The following is an 18,488-nucleotide window of genomic DNA, read 5'->3' on the forward strand; positions in this document are numbered from 1 at the left end:
GTGATTGGCTATCATCCCAGCTGGGGATCGAACCCAGGACCTTTGGATTAGAAGTCCAATATGCTATCCACTACACTACTGGGACACAGTTATTGTTTTGTCCCGATGTTTCCCGTATCCTGTTGAGTTTTCATATTTCTAGTAAAATGAATGGTTAACATCCCAGCTGGGGATCGAACCCAGGACCTTTGGTATAGAAGTCCAATATGCTATCCACTACACTACTGGGACACGGTTATTATTAGGTCCTGATGTTTCCCGAATCTAGTTTAGTTTTCATATTTCCTGTAAAAGGAACGATTCTCATCCCGGCTGGGGATCGAACCCAGGACCTTCGGATTAGAAGTCCAATATGCTATCCACTACACTACTGGGACACGGTTATTATGTGGTCCTGATGTTTCCCGAATCTAGTTGAGTTTTCATATTTCTAGTAAAATGATTGGCTATCATCCCAGCTGGGGATCGAACCCAGGACCTTTGGATTAGAAGTCCAATATGCTATCCACTACACTACTGGGACACGGTTATTATTAGGTCCTGATGTTTCCCGAATCTAGTTGAGTTTTCATATTTCTAGTAAAGTGATTGGCTATCATCCCAGCTGGGGATCGAACCCAGGACCTTTGGATTAGAAGTCCAATATGCTATCCACTACACTACTGGGACACAGTTATTGTTTTGTCCCGATGTTTCCCGTATCCTGTTGAGTTTTCATATTTCTTGTAAAGTGATTGGCTATCATCCCAGCTGGGGATCGAACCCAGGACCTTTGGATTAGAAGTCCAATATGCTATCCACTACACTACTGGGACACAGTTATTGTTTTGTCCCGATGTTTCCCGTATCCTGTTGAGTTTTCATATTTCTAGTAAAATGAATGGTTAACATCCCAGCTGGGGATCGAACCCAGGACCTTTGGTATAGAAGTCCAATATGCTATCCACTACACTACTGGGACACGGTTATTATTAGGTCCTGATGTTTCCCGAATCTAGTTGAGTTTTCATATTTCCTGTAAAAGGAACGATTCTCATCCCGGCTGGGGATCGAACCCAGGACCTTTGGATTAGAAGTCCAATATGCTATCCACTACACTACTGGGACACGGTTATTATTTGGTCCTGATGTTTCCCGAATCTAGTTGAGTTTTCATATTTCTAGTAAAATGATTGGCTATCATCCCAGCTGGGGATCGAACCCAGGACCTTTGGATTAGAAGTCCAATATGCTATCCACTACACTACTGGGACACGGTTATTATTAGGTCCTGATGTTTCCCGAATCTAGTTGAGTTTTCATATTTCTAGTAAAGTGATTGGCTATCATCCCAGCTGGGGATCGAACCCAGGACCTTTGGATTAGAAGTCCAATATGCTATCCACTACACTACTGGGACACAGTTATTGTTTTGTCCCGATGTTTCCCGTATCCTGTTGAGTTTTCATATTTCTAGTAAAGTGATTGGCTATCATCCCAGCTGGGGATCGAACCCAGGACCTTTGGATTAGAAGTCCAATATGCTATCCACTACACTACTGGGACACAGTTATTGTTTTGTCCCGATGTTTCCCGTATCCTGTTGAGTTTTCATATTTCTAGTAAAATGAATGGTTAACATCCCAGCTGGGGATCGAACCCAGGACCTTTGGATTAGAAGTCCAATATGCTATCCACTACACTACTGGGACACGGTTATTGTTTTGTCCTTATGTTTCCCGTATCCTGTTGAGTTTTCATATTTGTAGTAAAATGAATGGTTAACATCCCAGCTGGGGATCGAACCCAGGACCTTTGGATTAGAAGTCCAATATGCTTACCACTACACTACTGGGACACGGTTATTATTAGGTCCTGATGTTTCCCGTATCCTGTTGAGTTTTCATATTTCTAGTAAAATGATTGGCTATCATCCCAGCTGGGGATCGAACCCAGGACCTTTGGATTAGAAGTCCAATATGCTATCCACTACACTACTGGGACACGGTTTTTACTGGGTCCTGATGTTTCTAGAATCTAGTTGAGTTTTCATATTTCCTGTAAAAAGAACGATTCTCATCCCAGCTGGGGATCGAACCCAGGACCTTTGGATTAGAAGTCCAATATGCTATCCACTACACTATTGGGACACGGTTAATGTTCTGTCCTGATGTTTCCCGTATCCTGTTGAGTTTTCATATTTCTAGTAAAATGTATGGTTAACATCCCAGCTGGGGATCGAACCCAGGACCTTTGGATTAGAAGTCCAATATGCTATCCACTACACTACTGGGACACGGTTAATGTTCTGTCCTGATGTTTCCCGTATCCTGTTGAGTTTTCATATTTCTAGTAAAGTGATTGGCTATCATCCCAGCTGGGGATCGAACCCAGGACCTTTGGATTAGAAGTCCAATATGCTATCCACTACACTACTGGGACACAGTTATTGTTTTGTCCCGATGTTTCCCGTATCCTGTTGAATTTTCATAATTCTAGTAAAATGAATGGTTAACATCCCAGCTGGGGAACGAACCCAGGACCTTTGGTATAGAAGTCCAATATGCTATCCACTACACTACTGGGACACGGTTATTATTAGGTCCTGATGTTTCCCGAATCTAGTTGAGTTTTCATATTTCTAGTAAAATGAATGGTTAACATCCCAGCTGGGGATCGAACCCAGGACCTTTGGATTAGAAGTCCAATATGCTATCCACTACACTACTGGGACACGGTTATTGTTCTGTCCTGATGTTTACCGTATCCTGTTGAGTTTTCATATTTCTAGTAAAATGAATGGTTACCATCCCAGCTGGGGATCGAACCCAGGACCTTTGGATCAGAAGTCCAATATGCTATCCACTACAATACTGGGACACGGTTATTATTAGGTCCTGATGTTTCCCGAATCTAGTTGAGTTTTCATATTTCTAGTAAAATGATTGGCTATCATCCCAGCTGGGGATCGAACCCAGGACCTTTGGATTAGAAGTCCAATATGCTATCCACTACAATACTGGGACACAGTTATTGTTTTGTCCCGATGTTTCCCGTATCCTGTTGAGTTTTCATATTTCTAGTAAAATGAATGGTTAGCATCCCAGCTGGGGATCGAACCCAGGACCTTTGGATTAGAAGTCCAATATGCTATCCACTACACTACTGGGACACGGCTATTGTTAGGTCCTGATGTTTCCCGAATCTAGTTGAGTTTTCATATTTCTAGTAAAATGATTGGCTATCATCCCAGCTGGGGATCGAAACAGGACCTTTGGATTAGAAGTCCAATATGCTATCCAATACACTACTGGGACACGGTTATTATTTGGTCCTGATGTTTCCCGAATCTAGTTGAGTTTTTATATTTCTAGTAAAATGAATGGCTATCATCCCAGCTGGGGATCGAACCCAGGACCTTTGGATTAGAAGTCCAATATGCTATCCACTACACTACTGGGACACGGTTTTTATTGGGTCCTGATGTTTCTAGAATCTAGTTGAGTTTTCATATTTCCTGTAAAAGGAACGATTCTCATCCCAGCTGGGGATCGAACGCAGGACCTTTGGATTAGATGTCCAATATGTTATCCACTACACTACTGGGACACGGTTATTATCAGGTCCTGATGTTTCCCGAATCTAGTTGAGTTTTCATATTTCTAGTAAAATGATTGGCTATCATCCCAGCTGGGGATCGAACCCAGGACCTTTGGATTACAAGTCCAATATGCTATCCACTACACTACTGGGACACGGTTATTATTAGGTCCTGATGTTTCCCGAATCTAGTTGAGTATTCATATTTCTAGTAAAATGATTGGCTATCATCCCAGCTGGGGATCGAACCCAGGACCTTTGGATTAGAAGTCCAATATGCTATCCACTACACTACTGGTACACGGTTATTATTTGGTCCTGATGTTTCCCGAATCTAGTTGAGTTTTTATATTTCTAGTAAAATGAATGGCTATCATCCCAGCTGGGGATCGAACCCAGGACCTTTGGATTACAAGTCCAATATGCTATCCACTACACTACTGGGACACGGTTATTATTTGGTCCTGATGTTTCCCGAATCTAGTTGAGTTTTTATATTTCTAGTAAAATGAATGGCTATCATCCCAGCTGGGGATCGAACCCAGGACCTTTGGATTAGAAGTCCAATATGCTATCCACTACACTACTGGGACACAGTTATTGTTTTGTCCCGATGTTTCCCGTATCCTGTTGAGTTTTCATATTTCTAGTAAAATGAATGGTTAACACCCCAGCTGGGGAACGAACCCAGGACCTTTGGTATAGAAGTCCAATATGCTATCCACTACACTACTGGGACACGGTTATTATTAGGTCCTGATGTTTCCCGAATCTAGTTGAGTTTTCATATTTCTAGTAAAATGAATGGTTAACATCCCAGCTGGGGATCGAACCCAGGACCTTTGGATTAGAAGTCCAATATGCTATCCACTACACTACTGGGACACGGTTATTGTTCTGTCCTGATGTTTACCGTATCCTGTTGAGTTTTCATATTTCTAGTAAAATGAATGGTTACCATCCCAGCTGGGGATCGAACCCAGGACCTTTGGATCAGAAGTCCAATATGCTATCCACTACAATACTGGGACACGGTTATTATTAGGTCCTGATGTTTCCCGAATCTAGTTGAGTTTTCATATTTCTAGTAAAATGATTGGCTATCATCCCAGCTGGGGATCGAACCCAGGACCTTTGGATTAGAAGTCCAATATGCTATCCACTACAATACTGGGACACAGTTATTGTTTTGTCCCGATGTTTCCCGTATCCTGTTGAGTTTTCATATTTCTAGTAAAATGAATGGTTAGCATCCCAGCTGGGGATCGAACCCAGGACCTTTGGATTAGAAGTCCAATATGCTATCCACTACACTACTGGGACACGGTTATTATTAGGTCCTGATGTTTCCCGAATCTAGTTGAGTTTTCATATTTCTAGTAAAATGATTGGCTATCATCCCAGCTGGGGATCGAACCCAGGACCTTTGGATTAGAAGTCCAATATGCTATCCACTACACTACTGGTACACGGTTATTATTTGGTCCTGATGTTTCCCGAATCTAGTTGAGTTTTTATATTTCTAGTAAAATGAATGGCTATCATCCCAGCTGGGGATCGAACCCAGGACCTTTGGATTAGAAGTCCAATATGCTATCCACTACACTACTGGGACACAGTTAATGTTTTATCCCGATGTTTCCCGTATCCTGTTGAGTTTTCATATTTCTAGTAAAATGAATGGTTAACATCCCAGCTGGGAATCGAACCCAGGACCTTTGGATTAGAAGTCCAATATGCTATCCACTACACTACTGGGACACGGTTTTTATTGGGTCCTGATGTTTCTAGAATCTAGTTGAGTTTTCATATTTCCTGTAAAAGGAACGATTCTCATCCCAGCTGGGGATCGAACCCAGGACCTTTGGATTAGAAGTCCAATATGCTATCCACTACACTACTGGGACACGGTTATTATCAGGTCCTGATGTTTCCCGAATCTAGTTGAGTTTTCATATTTCTAGTAAAATGACTGGCTATCATCCCAGCTGGGGATCGAACCCAGGACCTTTGGATTAGAAGTCCAATATGCTATCCACTACACTACTGGGACACGGTTATTATTTGGTCCTGATGTTTCCCGAATCTAGTTGAGTTTTTATATTTCTAGTAAAATGAATGGCTATCATCTCAGCTGGGGATCGAACCCAGGACCTTTGGATTAGAAGTCCAATATGCTATCCACTACACTACTGGGACACGGTTATTATTAGGTCCTGATGTTTCCCGAATCTAGTTGAGTTTTCATATTTCCTGTAAAAGGAACGATTCTCATCCCAGCTGAGGATCGCACCCAGGACCTTTGGGTTAGAAGTCCAATATGCTATCCACTACACTACTGGGACACGGTTAATGTTCTGTCCTGATGTTTCCCGTATCCTGTTGAGTTTTCATATTTCTAGTAAAATGAATGGTTAACATCCCAGCTGGGGATCGAACCCAGGACCTTGGGATTAGAAGTCCAATATGCTATCCACTACACTACTGGGACACGGTTATTATTAGGTCCTGATGTTTCCCGAATCTAGTTGAGTTTTCATATTTCTAGTAAAGTGATTGGCTATCATCCCAGCTGGGGATCGAACCCAGGACCTTTGGATTAGAAGTCCAATATGCTATCCACTACACTACTGGTACACGGTTATTATTTGGTCCTGATGTTTCCCGAATCTAGTTGAGTTTTTATATTTCTAGTAAAATGAATGGCTATCATCCCAGCTGGGGATCGAACCCAGGACCTTTGGATTAGAAGTCCAATATGCTATCCACTACACTACTGGGACACAGATATTGTTTTATCCCGATGTTTCCCGTATCCTGTTGAGTTTTCATATTTCTAGTAAAATGAATGGTTAACATCCCAGCTGGGGATCGAACCCAGGACCTTTGGATTAGAAGTCCAATATGCTATCCACTACACTACTGGGACACGGTTTTTATTGGGTCCTGATGTTTCTAGAATCTAGTTGAGTTTTCATATTTCCTGTAAAAGGAACGATTCTCATCCCAGCTGGGGATCGAACCCAGGACCTTTGGATTAGAAGTCCAATATGCTATCCACTACACTACTGGGACACGGTTATTATCAGGTCCTGATGTTTCCCGAATCTAGTTGAGTTTTCATATTTCTAGTAAAATGATTGGCTATCATCCCAGCTGGGGATCGAACCCAGGACCTTTGGATTAGAAGTCCAATATGCTATCCACTACACTACTGGGACACGGTTATTATTTGGTCCTGATGTTTCCCGAATCTAGTTGAGTTTTTATATTTCTAGTAAAATGAATGGCTATCATCCCAGCTGGGGATCGAACCCAGGACCTTTGGATTAGAAGTCCAATATGCTATCCACTACACTACTGAGACAAAGTTATTGTTTTATCCCGATGTTTCCCGTATCCTGTTGAGTTTTCATATTTCTAGTAAAATGAATGGTTAACATTCCAGCTGGGGATCGAACCCAGGACCTTTGGATTAGAAGTCCAATATGCTATCCACTACACTACTGGGACACGGTTATTATTAGGTCCTGATGTTTCCCGAATCTAGTTGAGTTTTCATATTTCCTGTAAAAGGAACGATTCTCATCCCAGCTGAGGATCGCACCCAGGACCTTTGGGTTAGAAGTCCAATATGCTATCCACTACACTACTGGGACACGGTTAATGTTCTGTCCTGATGTTTCCCGTATCCTGTTGAGTTTTCATATTTCTAGTAAAATGAATGGTTAACATCCCAGCTGGGGATCGAACCCAGGACCTTGGGATTAGAAGTCCAATATGCTATCCACTACACTACTGGGACACGGTTATTATTAGGTCCTGATGTTTCCCGAATCTAGTTGAGTTTTCATATTTCTAGTAAAGTGATTGGCTATCATCCCAGCTGGGGATCGAACCCAGGACCTTTGGATTAGAAGTCCAATATGCTATCCACTACACTACTGGGACACAATTGTTGTTTTGTCCCGATGTTTCCCGTATCCTGTTGAGTTTTCATATTTCTAGTAAAATGAATGGTTAACATCCCAGCTGGGGATCGAACCCAGGACCTTTGGATTAGAAGTCCAATATGCTATCCACTACACTACTGGGACACGGTTATTATTAGGTCCTGATGTTTCCCGAATCTAGTTGAGTTTTCATATTTCTAGTAAAATGATTGGCTATCATCCCAGCTGGGATCGAACCCAGGACCTTTGGATTAGAAGTCTAATATGCTACCCACTACACTTCTGGGACACGGTTAATGTTCTGTCCTGATGTTTCGCGTATCCCTTTGAGTTTTCATATTTCTAGTAAAATGAATGGTTAACATCCCAGCTGGGGATCGAACCCAGGACCTTTGGATTAGAAGTCCAATATGCTATCCACTACAATACTGGGACACGGTTATTATTAGGTCCTGATGTTTCCCGAATCTAGTTGAGTTTTCATATTTCTAGTAAAGTGATTGGCTATCATCCCAGCTGGGGATCGAACCCAGGACCTTTGGATTAGAAGTCCACTATGCTATCCACTACACTACTGGGACACAGTTGTTGTTTTAACCCGATGTTTCCCGTATCCTGTTGAGTTTTCATATTTCTAGTAAAATGAATGGTTAACATCCCAGCTGGGGATCGAACCCAGGACCTTTGGATTAGAAGTCCAATATGCTATCCACTACACTACTGGGACACGGTTATTATTAGGTCCTGATGTTTCCCGAATCTAGTTGAGTTTTCATATTTCTAGTAAAATGATTGGCTATCATCCCAGCTGGGATCGAACCCAGGACCTCTGGATTAGAAGTCTAATATGCTACCCACTACACTTCTGGGACACGGTTTTTACCGGGTCCTGATGTTTCTAGAATCTAGTTGAGTTTTCATATTTCCTGTAAAAGGAACGATTCTCATCCCAGCTGAGGATCGAACCCAGGACCTTTGGGTTAGAAGTCCAATATGCTATCCACTACACTACTGGGACACGGTTAATGTTCTGTCCTGATCTTTCCCGTATCCCTTTGAGTTTTCATATTTCTAGTAAAATGAATGGTTAACATCCCAGCTGGGGATCGAACCCAGGACCTTTGGATTAGAAGTCCAATATGCTACCCACTACAATACTGGGACACGGTTATTATTAGGTCCTGATGTTTCCCGAATCTAGTTGAGTTTTCATATTTCTAGTACAGTGATTGGCTATCATCCCAGCTGGGGATCGAACCCAGGACCTTTGGATTAGAAGTCCACTATGCTATCCACTACACTACTGGGACACAGTTGTTGATTTGTCCCGATGTTTCCCGTATCCTGTTGAGTTTTCATATTTCTAGTAAAATGAATGGTTAACATCCAAGCTGGGGATCGAACCCAGGACCTTTGGATTAGAAGTCCAATATGCTATCCACTACACTACTGGGACACGGTTATTATTAGGTCCTGATGTTTCCCGAATCTAGTTGAGTTTTCATATTTCTAGTAAAATGATAGGCTATCATCCCAGCTGGGATCGAACCCAGGACCTTTGGATTAGAAGTCTAATATGCTACCCACTACACTTCTGGGACACGGTTTTTACTGGGTCCTGATGTTTCTAGAATCTAGTTGAGTTTTCATATTTCCTGTAAAAGGAACGATTCTCATCCCAGCTGAGATCGAACCCAGGACCTTTGGATTAGAAGTCCAATTTGCTATCCACTACACTACTAGGACACGGTTATTGTTTTGTCCTGATGTTTCCCGTATCCTGTTGAGTTTTCATATTTCTAGTAAAATGAATGGTTAACATCCCAGCTGGGGATCGAACCCAGGACCTTTGGATTAGAAGTCCAATATGCTATCCACTACACTACTGGTACACGGTTATTATCAGGTCCTGATGTTTCCCGAATCTAGTTGAGTTTTCATATTTCTAGTAAAATGATTGGCTATCATCCCAGCTGCGGATCGAACCCAGGACCTTTGGATTAGAAGTCCAATATGCTATCCACTACACTACTGGGACACGGTTGTTACTGGGTCCTGATGTTTCTAGAATCTAGTTGAGTTTTCATATTTCCTGTAAAAGGAACGATTCTCATCCCAGCTGGGTATCGAACCCAGGACCTTTGGATTAGAAGTCCAATATGCTATCCACTACACTACTGGGACACAGTTGTTGTTTTGTCCCGATGTTTCCCGTATCCTGTTGAGTTTTCATATTTCTAGTAAAATGAATGGTTAACATCCCAGCTGGGGATCGAACCCAGGACTTTTGGATTAGAAGTCCAATATGCTATCCACTACACTACTGGGACACGGTTATTATTAGGTCCTGATGTTTCCCGAATCTAGTTGAGTTTTCATATTTCTAGTAAAATGATTGGCTATCATCCCAGCTGGGATCGAACCCAGGACCTCTGGATTAGAAGTCTAATATGCTACCCACTACACTTCTGGGACACGGTTTTTACTGGGTCCTGATGTTTCTAGAATCTAGTTGAGTTTTCATATTTCCTGTAAAAGGAACGATTCTCATCCCAGCTGAGATCGAACCCAGGACCTTTGGATTAGAAGTCCAATTTGCTATCCACTACACTACTAGGACACGGTTATTGTTTTGTCCTGATGTTTCCCGTATCCTGTTGAGTTTTCATATTTCTAGTAAAATGAATGGTTAACATCCCAGCTGGGGATCGAACCCAGGACCTTTGGATTAGAAGTCCAATATGCTATCCACTACACTACTGGGACACGGTTTTTATTGGGTCCTGATGTTTCTAGAATCTAGTTGAGTTTTCATATTTCCTGTAAAAGGAACGATTCTCATCCCAGCTGGGGATCGAACCCAGGACCTTTGGATTAGAAGTCCAATATGCTATCCACTACACTACTGGGACACGGTTATTATCAGGTCCTGATGTTTCCCGAATCTAGTTGAGTTTTCATATTTCTAGTAAAATGATTGGCTATCATCCCAGCTGGGGATCGAACCCAGGACCTTTGGATTAGAAGTCCAATATGCTATCCACTACACTACTGGGACACGGTTATTATTTGGTCCTGATGTTTCCCGAATCTAGTTGAGTTTTTATATTTCTAGTAAAATGAATGGCTATCATCCCAGCTGGGGATCGAACCCAGGACCTTTGGATTAGAAGTCCAATATGCTATCCACTACACTACTGAGACAAAGTTATTGTTTTATCCCGATGTTTCCCGTATCCTGTTGAGTTTTCATATTTCTAGTAAAATGAATGGTTAACATTCCAGCTGGGGATCGAACCCAGGACCTTTGGATTAGAAGTCCAATATGCTATCCACTACACTACTGGGACACGGTTATTATTAGGTCCTGATGTTTCCCGAATCTAGTTGAGTTTTCATATTTCCTGTAAAAGGAACGATTCTCATCCCAGCTGAGGATCGCACCCAGGACCTTTGGGTTAGAAGTCCAATATGCTATCCACTACACTACTGGGACACGGTTAATGTTCTGTCCTGATGTTTCCCGTATCCTGTTGAGTTTTCATATTTCTAGTAAAATGAATGGTTAACATCCCAGCTGGGGATCGAACCCAGGACCTTGGGATTAGAAGTCCAATATGCTATCCACTACACTACTGGGACACGGTTATTATTAGGTCCTGATGTTTCCCGAATCTAGTTGAGTTTTCATATTTCTAGTAAAGTGATTGGCTATCATCCCAGCTGGGGATCGAACCCAGGACCTTTGGATTAGAAGTCCAATATGCTATCCACTACACTACTGGGACACAGTTGTTGTTTTGTCCCGATGTTTCCCGTATCCTGTTGAGTTTTCATATTTCTAGTAAAATGAATGGTTAACATCCCAGCTGGGGATCGAACCCAGGACCTTTGGATTAGAAGTCCAATATGCTATCCACTACACTACTGGGACACGGTTATTATTAGGTCCTGATGTTTCCCGAATCTAGTTGAGTTTTCATATTTCTAGTAAAATGATTGGCTATCATCCCAGCTGGGATCGAACCCAGGACCTTTGGATTAGAAGTCTAATATGCTACCCACTACACTTCTGGGACACGGTTAATGTTCTGTCCTGATGTTTCGCGTATCCCTTTGAGTTTTCATATTTCTAGTAAAATGAATGGTTAACATCCCAGCTGGGGATCGAACCCAGGACCTTTGGATTAGAAGTCCAATATGCTATCCACTACAATACTGGGACACGGTTATTATTAGGTCCTGATGTTTCCCGAATCTAGTTGAGTTTTCATATTTCTAGTAAAGTGATTGGCTATCATCCCAGCTGGGGATCGAACCCAGGACCTTTGGATTAGAAGTCCACTATGCTATCCACTACACTACTGGGACACAGTTGTTGTTTTAACCCGATGTTTCCCGTATCCTGTTGAGTTTTCATATTTCTAGTAAAATGAATGGTTAACATCCCAGCTGGGGATCGAACCCAGGACCTTTGGATTAGAAGTCCAATATGCTATCCACTACACTACTGGGACACGGTTATTATTAGGTCCTGATGTTTCCCGAATCTAGTTGAGTTTTCATATTTCTAGTAAAATGATTGGCTATCATCCCAGCTGGGATCGAACCCAGGACCTCTGGATTAGAAGTCTAATATGCTACCCACTACACTTCTGGGACACGGTTTTTACCGGGTCCTGATGTTTCTAGAATCTAGTTGAGTTTTCATATTTCCTGTAAAAGGAACGATTCTCATCCCAGCTGAGGATCGAACCCAGGACCTTTGGGTTAGAAGTCCAATATGCTATCCACTACACTACTGGGACACGGTTAATGTTCTGTCCTGATCTTTCCCGTATCCCTTTGAGTTTTCATATTTCTAGTAAAATGAATGGTTAACATCCCAGCTGGGGATCGAACCCAGGACCTTTGGATTAGAAGTCCAATATGCTACCCACTACAATACTGGGACACGGTTATTATTAGGTCCTGATGTTTCCCGAATCTAGTTGAGTTTTCATATTTCTAGTACAGTGATTGGCTATCATCCCAGCTGGGGATCGAACCCAGGACCTTTGGATTAGAAGTCCACTATGCTATCCACTACACTACTGGGACACAGTTGTTGATTTGTCCCGATGTTTCCCGTATCCTGTTGAGTTTTCATATTTCTAGTAAAATGAATGGTTAACATCCAAGCTGGGGATCGAACCCAGGACCTTTGGATTAGAAGTCCAATATGCTATCCACTACACTACTGGGACACGGTTATTATTAGGTCCTGATGTTTCCCGAATCTAGTTGAGTTTTCATATTTCTAGTAAAATGATAGGCTATCATCCCAGCTGGGATCGAACCCAGGACCTTTGGATTAGAAGTCTAATATGCTACCCACTACACTTCTGGGACACGGTTTTTACTGGGTCCTGATGTTTCTAGAATCTAGTTGAGTTTTCATATTTCCTGTAAAAGGAACGATTCTCATCCCAGCTGAGATCGAACCCAGGACCTTTGGATTAGAAGTCCAATTTGCTATCCACTACACTACTAGGACACGGTTATTGTTTTGTCCTGATGTTTCCCGTATCCTGTTGAGTTTTCATATTTCTAGTAAAATGAATGGTTAACATCCCAGCTGGGGATCGAACCCAGGACCTTTGGATTAGAAGTCCAATATGCTATCCACTACACTACTGGTACACGGTTATTATCAGGTCCTGATGTTTCCCGAATCTAGTTGAGTTTTCATATTTCTAGTAAAATGATTGGCTATCATCCCAGCTGCGGATCGAACCCAGGACCTTTGGATTAGAAGTCCAATATGCTATCCACTACACTACTGGGACACGGTTGTTACTGGGTCCTGATGTTTCTAGAATCTAGTTGAGTTTTCATATTTCCTGTAAAAGGAACGATTCTCATCCCAGCTGGGTATCGAACCCAGGACCTTTGGATTAGAAGTCCAATATGCTATCCACTACACTACTGGGACACAGTTGTTGTTTTGTCCCGATGTTTCCCGTATCCTGTTGAGTTTTCATATTTCTAGTAAAATGAATGGTTAACATCCCAGCTGGGGATCGAACCCAGGACTTTTGGATTAGAAGTCCAATATGCTATCCACTACACTACTGGGACACGGTTATTATTAGGTCCTGATGTTTCCCGAATCTAGTTGAGTTTTCATATTTCTAGTAAAATGATTGGCTATCATCCCAGCTGGGATCGAACCCAGGACCTCTGGATTAGAAGTCTAATATGCTACCCACTACACTTCTGGGACACGGTTTTTACTGGGTCCTGATGTTTCTAGAATCTAGTTGAGTTTTCATATTTCCTGTAAAAGGAACGATTCTCATCCCAGCTGAGATCGAACCCAGGACCTTTGGATTAGAAGTCCAATTTGCTATCCACTACACTACTAGGACACGGTTATTGTTTTGTCCTGATGTTTCCCGTATCCTGTTGAGTTTTCATATTTCTAGTAAAATGAATGGTTAACATCCCAGCTGGGGATCGAACCCAGGACCTTTGGATTAGAAGTCCAATATGCTATCCACTACACTACTGGTACACGGTTATTATCAGGTCCTGATGTTTCCCGAATCTAGTTGAGTTTTCATATTTCTAGTAAAATGATTGGCTATCATCCCAGCTGCGGATCGAACCCAGGACCTTTGGATTAGAAGTCCAATATGCTATCCACTACACTACTGGGACACGGTTGTTACTGGGTCCTGATGTTTCTAGAATCTAGTTGAGTTTTCATATTTCCTGTAAAAGGAACGATTCTCATCCCAGCTGGGTATCGAACCCAGGACCTTTGGATTAGAAGTCCAATATGCTATCCACTACACTACTGGGACACAGTTGTTGTTTTGTCCCGATGTTTCCCGTATCCTGTTGAGTTTTCATATTTCTAGTAAAATGAATGGTTAACATCCCAGCTGGGGATCGAACCCAGGACTTTTGGATTAGAAGTCCAATATGCTATCCACTACACTACTGGGACACGGTTATTATTAGGTCCTGATGTTTCCCGAATCTAGTTGAGTTTTCATATTTCTAGTAAAATGATTGGCTATCATCCCAGCTGGGATCGAACCCAGGACCTCTGGATTAGAAGTCTAATATGCTACCCACTACACTTCTGGGACACGGTTTTTACCGGGTCCTGATGTTTCTAGAATCTAGTTGAGTTTTCATATTTCCTGTAAAAGGAACGATTCTCATCCCAGCTGAGGATCGAACCCAGGACCTTTGGGTTAGAAGTCCAATATGCTATCCACTACACTACTGGGACACGGTTAATGTTCTGTCCTGATCTTTCCCGTATCCCTTTGAGTTTTCATATTTCTAGTAAAATGAATGGTTAACATCCCAGCTGGGGATCGAACCCAGGACCTTTGGATTAGAAGTCCAATATGCTACCCACTACAATACTGGGACACGGTTATTATTAGGTCCTGATGTTTCCCGAATCTAGTTGAGTTTTCATATTTCTAGTACAGTGATTGGCTATCATCCCAGCTGGGGATCGAACCCAGGACCTTTGGATTAGAAGTCCACTATGCTATCCACTACACTACTGGGACACAGTTGTTGATTTGTCCCGATGTTTCCCGTATCCTGTTGAGTTTTCATATTTCTAGTAAAATGAATGGTTAACATCCAAGCTGGGGATCGAACCCAGGACCTTTGGATTAGAAGTCCAATATGCTATCCACTACACTACTGGGACACGGTTATTATTAGGTCCTGATGTTTCCCGAATCTAGTTGAGTTTTCATATTTCTAGTAAAATGATAGGCTATCATCCCAGCTGGGATCGAACCCAGGACCTTTGGATTAGAAGTCTAATATGCTACCCACTACACTTCTGGGACACGGTTTTTACTGGGTCCTGATGTTTCTAGAATCTAGTTGAGTTTTCATATTTCCTGTAAAAGGAACGATTCTCATCCCAGCTGAGATCGAACCCAGGACCTTTGGATTAGAAGTCCAATTTGCTATCCACTACACTACTAGGACACGGTTATTGTTTTGTCCTGATGTTTCCCGTATCCTGTTGAGTTTTCATATTTCTAGTAAAATGAATGGTTAACATCCCAGCTGGGGATCGAACCCAGGACCTTTGGATTAGAAGTCCAATATGCTATCCACTACACTACTGGTACACGGTTATTATCAGGTCCTGATGTTTCCCGAATCTAGTTGAGTTTTCATATTTCTAGTAAAATGATTGGCTATCATCCCAGCTGCGGATCGAACCCAGGACCTTTGGATTAGAAGTCCAATATGCTATCCACTACACTACTGGGACACGGTTGTTACTGGGTCCTGATGTTTCTAGAATCTAGTTGAGTTTTCATATTTCTAGTAAAGTGATTGGCTATCATCCCAGCTGGGGATCGAACCCAGGACCTTTGGATTAGAAGTCCACTATGCTATCCACTACACTACTGGGACACAGTTGTTGTTTTAACCCGATGTTTCCCGTATCCTGTTGAGTTTTCATATTTCTAGTAAAATGAATGGTTAACATCCCAGCTGGGGATCGAACCCAGGACCTTTGGATTAGAAGTCCAATATGCTATCCACTACACTACTGGGACACGGTTATTATTAGGTCCTGATGTTTCCCGAATCTAGTTGAGTTTTCATATTTCTAGTAAAATGATTGGCTATCATCCCAGCTGGGATCGAACCCAGGACCTCTGGATTAGAAGTCTAATATGCTACCCACTACACTTCTGGGACACGGTTTTTACCGGGTCCTGATGTTTCTAGAATCTAGTTGAGTTTTCATATTTCCTGTAAAAGGAACGATTCTCATCCCAGCTGAGGATCGAACCCAGGACCTTTGGGTTAGAAGTCCAATATGCTATCCACTACACTACTGGGACACGGTTAATGTTCTGTCCTGATCTTTCCCGTATCCCTTTGAGTTTTCATATTTCTAGTAAAATGAATGGTTAACATCCCAGCTGGGGATCGAACCCAGGACCTTTGGATTAGAAGTCCAATATGCTACCCACTACAATACTGGGACACGGTTATTATTAGGTCCTGATGTTTCCCGAATCTAGTTGAGTTTTCATATTTCTAGTACAGTGATTGGCTATCATCCCAGCTGGGGATCGAACCCAGGACCTTTGGATTAGAAGTCCACTATGCTATCCACTACACTACTGGGACACAGTTGTTGATTTGTCCCGATGTTTCCCGTATCCTGTTGAGTTTTCATATTTCTAGTAAAATGAATGGTTAACATCCAAGCTGGGGATCGAACCCAGGACCTTCGGATTAGAAGTCCAATATGCTATCCACTACACTACTGGGACACGGTTATTATTAGGTCCTGATGTTTCCCGAATCTAGTTGAGTTTTCATATTTCTAGTAAAATGATAGGCTATCATCCCAGCTGGGATCGAACCCAGGACCTTTGGATTAGAAGTCTAATATGCTACCCACTACACTTCTGGGACACGGTTTTTACTGGGTCCTGATGTTTCTAGAATCTAGTTGAGTTTTCATATTTCCTGTAAAAGGAACGATTCTCATCCCAGCTGAGATCGAACCCAGGACCTTTGGATTAGAAGTCCAATTTGCTATCCACTACACTACTAGGACACGGTTATTGTTTTGTCCTGATGTTTCCCGTATCCTGTTGAGTTTTCATATTTCTAGTAAAATGAATGGTTAACATCCCAGCTGGGGATCGAACCCAGGACCTTTGGATTAGAAGTCCAATATGCTATCCACTACACTACTGGTACACGGTTATTATCAGGTCCTGATGTTTCCCGAATCTAGTTGAGTTTTCATATTTCTAGTAAAATGATTGGCTATCATCCCAGCTGCGGATCGAACCCAGGACCTTTGGATTAGAAGTCCAATATGCTATCCACTACACTACTGGGACACGGTTGTTACTGGGTCCTGATGTTTCTAGAATCTAGTTGAGTTTTCATATTTCCTGTAAAAGGAACGATTCTCATCCCAGCTGGGTATCGAACCCAGGACCTTTGGATTAGAAGTCCAATATGCTATCCACTACACTACTGGGACACAGTTGTTGTTTTGTCCCGATGTTTCCCGTATCCTGTTGAGTTTTCATATTTCTAGTAAAATGAATGGTTAACATCCCAGCTGGGGATCGAACCCAGGACTTTTGGATTAGAAGTCCAATATGCTATCCACTACACTACTGGGACACGGTTATTATTAGGTCCTGATGTTTCCCGAATCTAGTTGAGTTTTCATATTTCTAGTAAAATGATTGGCTATCATCCCAGCTGGGATCGAACCCAGGACCTCTGGATTAGAAGTCTAATATGCTACCCACTACACTTCTGGGACACGGTTTTTACTGGGTCCTGATGTTTCTAGAATCTAGTTGAGTTTTCATATTTCCTGTAAAAGGAACGATTCTCATCCCAGCTGAGATCGAACCCAGGACCTTTGGATTAGAAGTCCAATTTGCTATCCACTACACTACTAGGACACGGTTATTGTTTTGTCCTGATGTTTCCCGTATCCTGTTGAGTTTTCATATTTCTAGTAAAATGAATGGTTAACATCCCAGCTGGGGATCGAACCCAGGACCTTTGGATTAGAAGTCCAATATGCTATCCACTACACTACTGGTACACGGTTATTATCAGGTCCTGATGTTTCCCGAATCTAGTTGAGTTTTCATATTTCTAGTAAAATGATTGGCTATCATCCCAGCTGCGGATCGAACCCAGGACCTTTGGATTAGAAGTCCAATATGCTATCCACTACACTACTGGGACACGGTTGTTACTGGGTCCTGATGTTTCTAGAATCTAGTTGAGTTTTCATATTTCCTGTAAAAGGAACGATTCTCATCCCAGCTGGGTATCGAACCCAGGACCTTTGGATTAGAAGTCCAATATGCTATCCACTACACTACTGGGACACAGTTGTTGTTTTGTCCCGATGTTTCC

General features: G+C 42.2%; 1 protein-coding gene and 102 non-coding genes across 107 annotated transcripts in view; all 103 read right to left on the reverse strand.

Annotated features, from left to right (window-relative positions):
• Positions 1 to 18,488, reverse strand: part of LOC149628482 (solute carrier family 12 member 2-like) — a 223,797-nt gene that overhangs the window by 113,526 nt on the left and 91,783 nt on the right. The window lies entirely within an intron of this gene.
• TRNAR-UCU (transfer RNA arginine (anticodon UCU)) lies at positions 13 to 85 on the reverse strand. The gene has a single exon. It is a non-coding gene; the product is annotated as a tRNA-Arg (tRNA).
• TRNAR-UCU (transfer RNA arginine (anticodon UCU)) lies at positions 159 to 231 on the reverse strand. The gene has a single exon. It is a non-coding gene; the product is annotated as a tRNA-Arg (tRNA).
• TRNAR-UCU (transfer RNA arginine (anticodon UCU)) lies at positions 305 to 377 on the reverse strand. Its single transcript has one exon. It is a non-coding gene; the product is annotated as a tRNA-Arg (tRNA).
• On the reverse strand, positions 451 to 523 carry TRNAR-UCU (transfer RNA arginine (anticodon UCU)). Its single transcript has one exon. It is a non-coding gene; the product is annotated as a tRNA-Arg (tRNA).
• On the reverse strand, positions 597 to 669 carry TRNAR-UCU (transfer RNA arginine (anticodon UCU)). Its single transcript has one exon. It is a non-coding gene; the product is annotated as a tRNA-Arg (tRNA).
• Positions 743 to 815, reverse strand: TRNAR-UCU (transfer RNA arginine (anticodon UCU)). The gene has a single exon. It is a non-coding gene; the product is annotated as a tRNA-Arg (tRNA).
• TRNAR-UCU (transfer RNA arginine (anticodon UCU)) lies at positions 889 to 961 on the reverse strand. Its single transcript has one exon. It is a non-coding gene; the product is annotated as a tRNA-Arg (tRNA).
• On the reverse strand, positions 1,035 to 1,107 carry TRNAR-UCU (transfer RNA arginine (anticodon UCU)). The gene has a single exon. It is a non-coding gene; the product is annotated as a tRNA-Arg (tRNA).
• On the reverse strand, positions 1,181 to 1,253 carry TRNAR-UCU (transfer RNA arginine (anticodon UCU)). The gene has a single exon. It is a non-coding gene; the product is annotated as a tRNA-Arg (tRNA).
• On the reverse strand, positions 1,327 to 1,399 carry TRNAR-UCU (transfer RNA arginine (anticodon UCU)). The gene has a single exon. It is a non-coding gene; the product is annotated as a tRNA-Arg (tRNA).
• TRNAR-UCU (transfer RNA arginine (anticodon UCU)) lies at positions 1,473 to 1,545 on the reverse strand. Its single transcript has one exon. It is a non-coding gene; the product is annotated as a tRNA-Arg (tRNA).
• Positions 1,619 to 1,691, reverse strand: TRNAR-UCU (transfer RNA arginine (anticodon UCU)). Its single transcript has one exon. It is a non-coding gene; the product is annotated as a tRNA-Arg (tRNA).
• Positions 1,765 to 1,837, reverse strand: TRNAR-UCU (transfer RNA arginine (anticodon UCU)). The gene has a single exon. It is a non-coding gene; the product is annotated as a tRNA-Arg (tRNA).
• TRNAR-UCU (transfer RNA arginine (anticodon UCU)) lies at positions 1,911 to 1,983 on the reverse strand. Its single transcript has one exon. It is a non-coding gene; the product is annotated as a tRNA-Arg (tRNA).
• TRNAR-UCU (transfer RNA arginine (anticodon UCU)) lies at positions 2,057 to 2,129 on the reverse strand. The gene has a single exon. It is a non-coding gene; the product is annotated as a tRNA-Arg (tRNA).
• On the reverse strand, positions 2,203 to 2,275 carry TRNAR-UCU (transfer RNA arginine (anticodon UCU)). Its single transcript has one exon. It is a non-coding gene; the product is annotated as a tRNA-Arg (tRNA).
• On the reverse strand, positions 2,349 to 2,421 carry TRNAR-UCU (transfer RNA arginine (anticodon UCU)). The gene has a single exon. It is a non-coding gene; the product is annotated as a tRNA-Arg (tRNA).
• On the reverse strand, positions 2,495 to 2,567 carry TRNAR-UCU (transfer RNA arginine (anticodon UCU)). Its single transcript has one exon. It is a non-coding gene; the product is annotated as a tRNA-Arg (tRNA).
• TRNAR-UCU (transfer RNA arginine (anticodon UCU)) lies at positions 2,641 to 2,713 on the reverse strand. The gene has a single exon. It is a non-coding gene; the product is annotated as a tRNA-Arg (tRNA).
• Positions 2,787 to 2,859, reverse strand: TRNAR-UCU (transfer RNA arginine (anticodon UCU)). Its single transcript has one exon. It is a non-coding gene; the product is annotated as a tRNA-Arg (tRNA).
• Positions 2,933 to 3,005, reverse strand: TRNAR-UCU (transfer RNA arginine (anticodon UCU)). Its single transcript has one exon. It is a non-coding gene; the product is annotated as a tRNA-Arg (tRNA).
• Positions 3,079 to 3,151, reverse strand: TRNAR-UCU (transfer RNA arginine (anticodon UCU)). The gene has a single exon. It is a non-coding gene; the product is annotated as a tRNA-Arg (tRNA).
• On the reverse strand, positions 3,370 to 3,442 carry TRNAR-UCU (transfer RNA arginine (anticodon UCU)). Its single transcript has one exon. It is a non-coding gene; the product is annotated as a tRNA-Arg (tRNA).
• Positions 3,516 to 3,588, reverse strand: TRNAR-UCU (transfer RNA arginine (anticodon UCU)). Its single transcript has one exon. It is a non-coding gene; the product is annotated as a tRNA-Arg (tRNA).
• On the reverse strand, positions 3,662 to 3,734 carry TRNAT-UGU (transfer RNA threonine (anticodon UGU)). Its single transcript has one exon. It is a non-coding gene; the product is annotated as a tRNA-Thr (tRNA).
• TRNAR-UCU (transfer RNA arginine (anticodon UCU)) lies at positions 3,808 to 3,880 on the reverse strand. The gene has a single exon. It is a non-coding gene; the product is annotated as a tRNA-Arg (tRNA).
• TRNAT-UGU (transfer RNA threonine (anticodon UGU)) lies at positions 3,954 to 4,026 on the reverse strand. The gene has a single exon. It is a non-coding gene; the product is annotated as a tRNA-Thr (tRNA).
• TRNAR-UCU (transfer RNA arginine (anticodon UCU)) lies at positions 4,100 to 4,172 on the reverse strand. Its single transcript has one exon. It is a non-coding gene; the product is annotated as a tRNA-Arg (tRNA).
• On the reverse strand, positions 4,392 to 4,464 carry TRNAR-UCU (transfer RNA arginine (anticodon UCU)). The gene has a single exon. It is a non-coding gene; the product is annotated as a tRNA-Arg (tRNA).
• Positions 4,538 to 4,610, reverse strand: TRNAR-UCU (transfer RNA arginine (anticodon UCU)). The gene has a single exon. It is a non-coding gene; the product is annotated as a tRNA-Arg (tRNA).
• On the reverse strand, positions 4,684 to 4,756 carry TRNAR-UCU (transfer RNA arginine (anticodon UCU)). The gene has a single exon. It is a non-coding gene; the product is annotated as a tRNA-Arg (tRNA).
• TRNAR-UCU (transfer RNA arginine (anticodon UCU)) lies at positions 4,830 to 4,902 on the reverse strand. Its single transcript has one exon. It is a non-coding gene; the product is annotated as a tRNA-Arg (tRNA).
• TRNAR-UCU (transfer RNA arginine (anticodon UCU)) lies at positions 4,976 to 5,048 on the reverse strand. Its single transcript has one exon. It is a non-coding gene; the product is annotated as a tRNA-Arg (tRNA).
• On the reverse strand, positions 5,122 to 5,194 carry TRNAR-UCU (transfer RNA arginine (anticodon UCU)). Its single transcript has one exon. It is a non-coding gene; the product is annotated as a tRNA-Arg (tRNA).
• Positions 5,268 to 5,340, reverse strand: TRNAR-UCU (transfer RNA arginine (anticodon UCU)). The gene has a single exon. It is a non-coding gene; the product is annotated as a tRNA-Arg (tRNA).
• On the reverse strand, positions 5,414 to 5,486 carry TRNAR-UCU (transfer RNA arginine (anticodon UCU)). The gene has a single exon. It is a non-coding gene; the product is annotated as a tRNA-Arg (tRNA).
• TRNAR-UCU (transfer RNA arginine (anticodon UCU)) lies at positions 5,560 to 5,632 on the reverse strand. The gene has a single exon. It is a non-coding gene; the product is annotated as a tRNA-Arg (tRNA).
• On the reverse strand, positions 5,706 to 5,778 carry TRNAR-UCU (transfer RNA arginine (anticodon UCU)). Its single transcript has one exon. It is a non-coding gene; the product is annotated as a tRNA-Arg (tRNA).
• Positions 5,998 to 6,070, reverse strand: TRNAR-UCU (transfer RNA arginine (anticodon UCU)). The gene has a single exon. It is a non-coding gene; the product is annotated as a tRNA-Arg (tRNA).
• On the reverse strand, positions 6,144 to 6,216 carry TRNAR-UCU (transfer RNA arginine (anticodon UCU)). Its single transcript has one exon. It is a non-coding gene; the product is annotated as a tRNA-Arg (tRNA).
• On the reverse strand, positions 6,290 to 6,362 carry TRNAR-UCU (transfer RNA arginine (anticodon UCU)). The gene has a single exon. It is a non-coding gene; the product is annotated as a tRNA-Arg (tRNA).
• Positions 6,436 to 6,508, reverse strand: TRNAR-UCU (transfer RNA arginine (anticodon UCU)). Its single transcript has one exon. It is a non-coding gene; the product is annotated as a tRNA-Arg (tRNA).
• Positions 6,582 to 6,654, reverse strand: TRNAR-UCU (transfer RNA arginine (anticodon UCU)). The gene has a single exon. It is a non-coding gene; the product is annotated as a tRNA-Arg (tRNA).
• Positions 6,728 to 6,800, reverse strand: TRNAR-UCU (transfer RNA arginine (anticodon UCU)). The gene has a single exon. It is a non-coding gene; the product is annotated as a tRNA-Arg (tRNA).
• Positions 6,874 to 6,946, reverse strand: TRNAR-UCU (transfer RNA arginine (anticodon UCU)). The gene has a single exon. It is a non-coding gene; the product is annotated as a tRNA-Arg (tRNA).
• Positions 7,020 to 7,092, reverse strand: TRNAR-UCU (transfer RNA arginine (anticodon UCU)). Its single transcript has one exon. It is a non-coding gene; the product is annotated as a tRNA-Arg (tRNA).
• TRNAR-UCU (transfer RNA arginine (anticodon UCU)) lies at positions 7,312 to 7,384 on the reverse strand. The gene has a single exon. It is a non-coding gene; the product is annotated as a tRNA-Arg (tRNA).
• Positions 7,458 to 7,530, reverse strand: TRNAR-UCU (transfer RNA arginine (anticodon UCU)). The gene has a single exon. It is a non-coding gene; the product is annotated as a tRNA-Arg (tRNA).
• Positions 7,604 to 7,676, reverse strand: TRNAR-UCU (transfer RNA arginine (anticodon UCU)). The gene has a single exon. It is a non-coding gene; the product is annotated as a tRNA-Arg (tRNA).
• Positions 7,895 to 7,967, reverse strand: TRNAR-UCU (transfer RNA arginine (anticodon UCU)). Its single transcript has one exon. It is a non-coding gene; the product is annotated as a tRNA-Arg (tRNA).
• Positions 8,041 to 8,113, reverse strand: TRNAR-UCU (transfer RNA arginine (anticodon UCU)). Its single transcript has one exon. It is a non-coding gene; the product is annotated as a tRNA-Arg (tRNA).
• On the reverse strand, positions 8,187 to 8,259 carry TRNAR-UCU (transfer RNA arginine (anticodon UCU)). The gene has a single exon. It is a non-coding gene; the product is annotated as a tRNA-Arg (tRNA).
• Positions 8,478 to 8,550, reverse strand: TRNAR-UCU (transfer RNA arginine (anticodon UCU)). Its single transcript has one exon. It is a non-coding gene; the product is annotated as a tRNA-Arg (tRNA).
• On the reverse strand, positions 8,624 to 8,696 carry TRNAR-UCU (transfer RNA arginine (anticodon UCU)). Its single transcript has one exon. It is a non-coding gene; the product is annotated as a tRNA-Arg (tRNA).
• On the reverse strand, positions 8,770 to 8,842 carry TRNAR-UCU (transfer RNA arginine (anticodon UCU)). The gene has a single exon. It is a non-coding gene; the product is annotated as a tRNA-Arg (tRNA).
• On the reverse strand, positions 8,916 to 8,988 carry TRNAR-UCU (transfer RNA arginine (anticodon UCU)). The gene has a single exon. It is a non-coding gene; the product is annotated as a tRNA-Arg (tRNA).
• Positions 9,352 to 9,424, reverse strand: TRNAR-UCU (transfer RNA arginine (anticodon UCU)). The gene has a single exon. It is a non-coding gene; the product is annotated as a tRNA-Arg (tRNA).
• TRNAR-UCU (transfer RNA arginine (anticodon UCU)) lies at positions 9,498 to 9,570 on the reverse strand. The gene has a single exon. It is a non-coding gene; the product is annotated as a tRNA-Arg (tRNA).
• TRNAR-UCU (transfer RNA arginine (anticodon UCU)) lies at positions 9,644 to 9,716 on the reverse strand. The gene has a single exon. It is a non-coding gene; the product is annotated as a tRNA-Arg (tRNA).
• TRNAR-UCU (transfer RNA arginine (anticodon UCU)) lies at positions 9,790 to 9,862 on the reverse strand. The gene has a single exon. It is a non-coding gene; the product is annotated as a tRNA-Arg (tRNA).
• TRNAR-UCU (transfer RNA arginine (anticodon UCU)) lies at positions 10,226 to 10,298 on the reverse strand. Its single transcript has one exon. It is a non-coding gene; the product is annotated as a tRNA-Arg (tRNA).
• On the reverse strand, positions 10,372 to 10,444 carry TRNAR-UCU (transfer RNA arginine (anticodon UCU)). The gene has a single exon. It is a non-coding gene; the product is annotated as a tRNA-Arg (tRNA).
• Positions 10,518 to 10,590, reverse strand: TRNAR-UCU (transfer RNA arginine (anticodon UCU)). The gene has a single exon. It is a non-coding gene; the product is annotated as a tRNA-Arg (tRNA).
• TRNAR-UCU (transfer RNA arginine (anticodon UCU)) lies at positions 10,664 to 10,736 on the reverse strand. Its single transcript has one exon. It is a non-coding gene; the product is annotated as a tRNA-Arg (tRNA).
• On the reverse strand, positions 10,810 to 10,882 carry TRNAR-UCU (transfer RNA arginine (anticodon UCU)). Its single transcript has one exon. It is a non-coding gene; the product is annotated as a tRNA-Arg (tRNA).
• TRNAR-UCU (transfer RNA arginine (anticodon UCU)) lies at positions 11,102 to 11,174 on the reverse strand. Its single transcript has one exon. It is a non-coding gene; the product is annotated as a tRNA-Arg (tRNA).
• TRNAR-UCU (transfer RNA arginine (anticodon UCU)) lies at positions 11,248 to 11,320 on the reverse strand. Its single transcript has one exon. It is a non-coding gene; the product is annotated as a tRNA-Arg (tRNA).
• On the reverse strand, positions 11,394 to 11,466 carry TRNAR-UCU (transfer RNA arginine (anticodon UCU)). The gene has a single exon. It is a non-coding gene; the product is annotated as a tRNA-Arg (tRNA).
• TRNAR-UCU (transfer RNA arginine (anticodon UCU)) lies at positions 11,685 to 11,757 on the reverse strand. Its single transcript has one exon. It is a non-coding gene; the product is annotated as a tRNA-Arg (tRNA).
• On the reverse strand, positions 11,831 to 11,903 carry TRNAR-UCU (transfer RNA arginine (anticodon UCU)). Its single transcript has one exon. It is a non-coding gene; the product is annotated as a tRNA-Arg (tRNA).
• TRNAR-UCU (transfer RNA arginine (anticodon UCU)) lies at positions 11,977 to 12,049 on the reverse strand. The gene has a single exon. It is a non-coding gene; the product is annotated as a tRNA-Arg (tRNA).
• Positions 12,268 to 12,340, reverse strand: TRNAR-UCU (transfer RNA arginine (anticodon UCU)). The gene has a single exon. It is a non-coding gene; the product is annotated as a tRNA-Arg (tRNA).
• Positions 12,414 to 12,486, reverse strand: TRNAR-UCU (transfer RNA arginine (anticodon UCU)). Its single transcript has one exon. It is a non-coding gene; the product is annotated as a tRNA-Arg (tRNA).
• Positions 12,560 to 12,632, reverse strand: TRNAR-UCU (transfer RNA arginine (anticodon UCU)). The gene has a single exon. It is a non-coding gene; the product is annotated as a tRNA-Arg (tRNA).
• Positions 12,706 to 12,778, reverse strand: TRNAR-UCU (transfer RNA arginine (anticodon UCU)). Its single transcript has one exon. It is a non-coding gene; the product is annotated as a tRNA-Arg (tRNA).
• Positions 13,142 to 13,214, reverse strand: TRNAR-UCU (transfer RNA arginine (anticodon UCU)). Its single transcript has one exon. It is a non-coding gene; the product is annotated as a tRNA-Arg (tRNA).
• TRNAR-UCU (transfer RNA arginine (anticodon UCU)) lies at positions 13,288 to 13,360 on the reverse strand. The gene has a single exon. It is a non-coding gene; the product is annotated as a tRNA-Arg (tRNA).
• On the reverse strand, positions 13,434 to 13,506 carry TRNAR-UCU (transfer RNA arginine (anticodon UCU)). The gene has a single exon. It is a non-coding gene; the product is annotated as a tRNA-Arg (tRNA).
• Positions 13,580 to 13,652, reverse strand: TRNAR-UCU (transfer RNA arginine (anticodon UCU)). The gene has a single exon. It is a non-coding gene; the product is annotated as a tRNA-Arg (tRNA).
• Positions 14,016 to 14,088, reverse strand: TRNAR-UCU (transfer RNA arginine (anticodon UCU)). Its single transcript has one exon. It is a non-coding gene; the product is annotated as a tRNA-Arg (tRNA).
• Positions 14,162 to 14,234, reverse strand: TRNAR-UCU (transfer RNA arginine (anticodon UCU)). The gene has a single exon. It is a non-coding gene; the product is annotated as a tRNA-Arg (tRNA).
• Positions 14,308 to 14,380, reverse strand: TRNAR-UCU (transfer RNA arginine (anticodon UCU)). The gene has a single exon. It is a non-coding gene; the product is annotated as a tRNA-Arg (tRNA).
• Positions 14,454 to 14,526, reverse strand: TRNAR-UCU (transfer RNA arginine (anticodon UCU)). Its single transcript has one exon. It is a non-coding gene; the product is annotated as a tRNA-Arg (tRNA).
• On the reverse strand, positions 14,745 to 14,817 carry TRNAR-UCU (transfer RNA arginine (anticodon UCU)). Its single transcript has one exon. It is a non-coding gene; the product is annotated as a tRNA-Arg (tRNA).
• TRNAR-UCU (transfer RNA arginine (anticodon UCU)) lies at positions 14,891 to 14,963 on the reverse strand. The gene has a single exon. It is a non-coding gene; the product is annotated as a tRNA-Arg (tRNA).
• Positions 15,037 to 15,109, reverse strand: TRNAR-UCU (transfer RNA arginine (anticodon UCU)). The gene has a single exon. It is a non-coding gene; the product is annotated as a tRNA-Arg (tRNA).
• On the reverse strand, positions 15,183 to 15,255 carry TRNAR-UCU (transfer RNA arginine (anticodon UCU)). The gene has a single exon. It is a non-coding gene; the product is annotated as a tRNA-Arg (tRNA).
• On the reverse strand, positions 15,619 to 15,691 carry TRNAR-UCU (transfer RNA arginine (anticodon UCU)). Its single transcript has one exon. It is a non-coding gene; the product is annotated as a tRNA-Arg (tRNA).
• Positions 15,765 to 15,837, reverse strand: TRNAR-UCU (transfer RNA arginine (anticodon UCU)). Its single transcript has one exon. It is a non-coding gene; the product is annotated as a tRNA-Arg (tRNA).
• TRNAR-UCU (transfer RNA arginine (anticodon UCU)) lies at positions 15,911 to 15,983 on the reverse strand. Its single transcript has one exon. It is a non-coding gene; the product is annotated as a tRNA-Arg (tRNA).
• On the reverse strand, positions 16,057 to 16,129 carry TRNAR-UCU (transfer RNA arginine (anticodon UCU)). Its single transcript has one exon. It is a non-coding gene; the product is annotated as a tRNA-Arg (tRNA).
• On the reverse strand, positions 16,348 to 16,420 carry TRNAR-UCU (transfer RNA arginine (anticodon UCU)). The gene has a single exon. It is a non-coding gene; the product is annotated as a tRNA-Arg (tRNA).
• TRNAR-UCU (transfer RNA arginine (anticodon UCU)) lies at positions 16,494 to 16,566 on the reverse strand. The gene has a single exon. It is a non-coding gene; the product is annotated as a tRNA-Arg (tRNA).
• TRNAR-UCU (transfer RNA arginine (anticodon UCU)) lies at positions 16,640 to 16,712 on the reverse strand. The gene has a single exon. It is a non-coding gene; the product is annotated as a tRNA-Arg (tRNA).
• Positions 16,786 to 16,858, reverse strand: TRNAR-UCU (transfer RNA arginine (anticodon UCU)). The gene has a single exon. It is a non-coding gene; the product is annotated as a tRNA-Arg (tRNA).
• On the reverse strand, positions 17,222 to 17,294 carry TRNAR-UCU (transfer RNA arginine (anticodon UCU)). The gene has a single exon. It is a non-coding gene; the product is annotated as a tRNA-Arg (tRNA).
• Positions 17,368 to 17,440, reverse strand: TRNAR-UCU (transfer RNA arginine (anticodon UCU)). The gene has a single exon. It is a non-coding gene; the product is annotated as a tRNA-Arg (tRNA).
• Positions 17,514 to 17,586, reverse strand: TRNAR-UCU (transfer RNA arginine (anticodon UCU)). The gene has a single exon. It is a non-coding gene; the product is annotated as a tRNA-Arg (tRNA).
• On the reverse strand, positions 17,660 to 17,732 carry TRNAR-UCU (transfer RNA arginine (anticodon UCU)). Its single transcript has one exon. It is a non-coding gene; the product is annotated as a tRNA-Arg (tRNA).
• TRNAR-UCU (transfer RNA arginine (anticodon UCU)) lies at positions 18,096 to 18,168 on the reverse strand. Its single transcript has one exon. It is a non-coding gene; the product is annotated as a tRNA-Arg (tRNA).
• On the reverse strand, positions 18,242 to 18,314 carry TRNAR-UCU (transfer RNA arginine (anticodon UCU)). Its single transcript has one exon. It is a non-coding gene; the product is annotated as a tRNA-Arg (tRNA).
• Positions 18,388 to 18,460, reverse strand: TRNAR-UCU (transfer RNA arginine (anticodon UCU)). Its single transcript has one exon. It is a non-coding gene; the product is annotated as a tRNA-Arg (tRNA).

This window comes from Phalangium opilio, unplaced genomic scaffold (assembly GCF_054372755.1).
Source record: "Phalangium opilio isolate 3A_F unplaced genomic scaffold, DU_Popi_V2 ptg000105l_1, whole genome shotgun sequence".
Classification (NCBI taxonomy): domain Eukaryota; kingdom Metazoa; phylum Arthropoda; class Arachnida; order Opiliones; family Phalangiidae; genus Phalangium; species Phalangium opilio.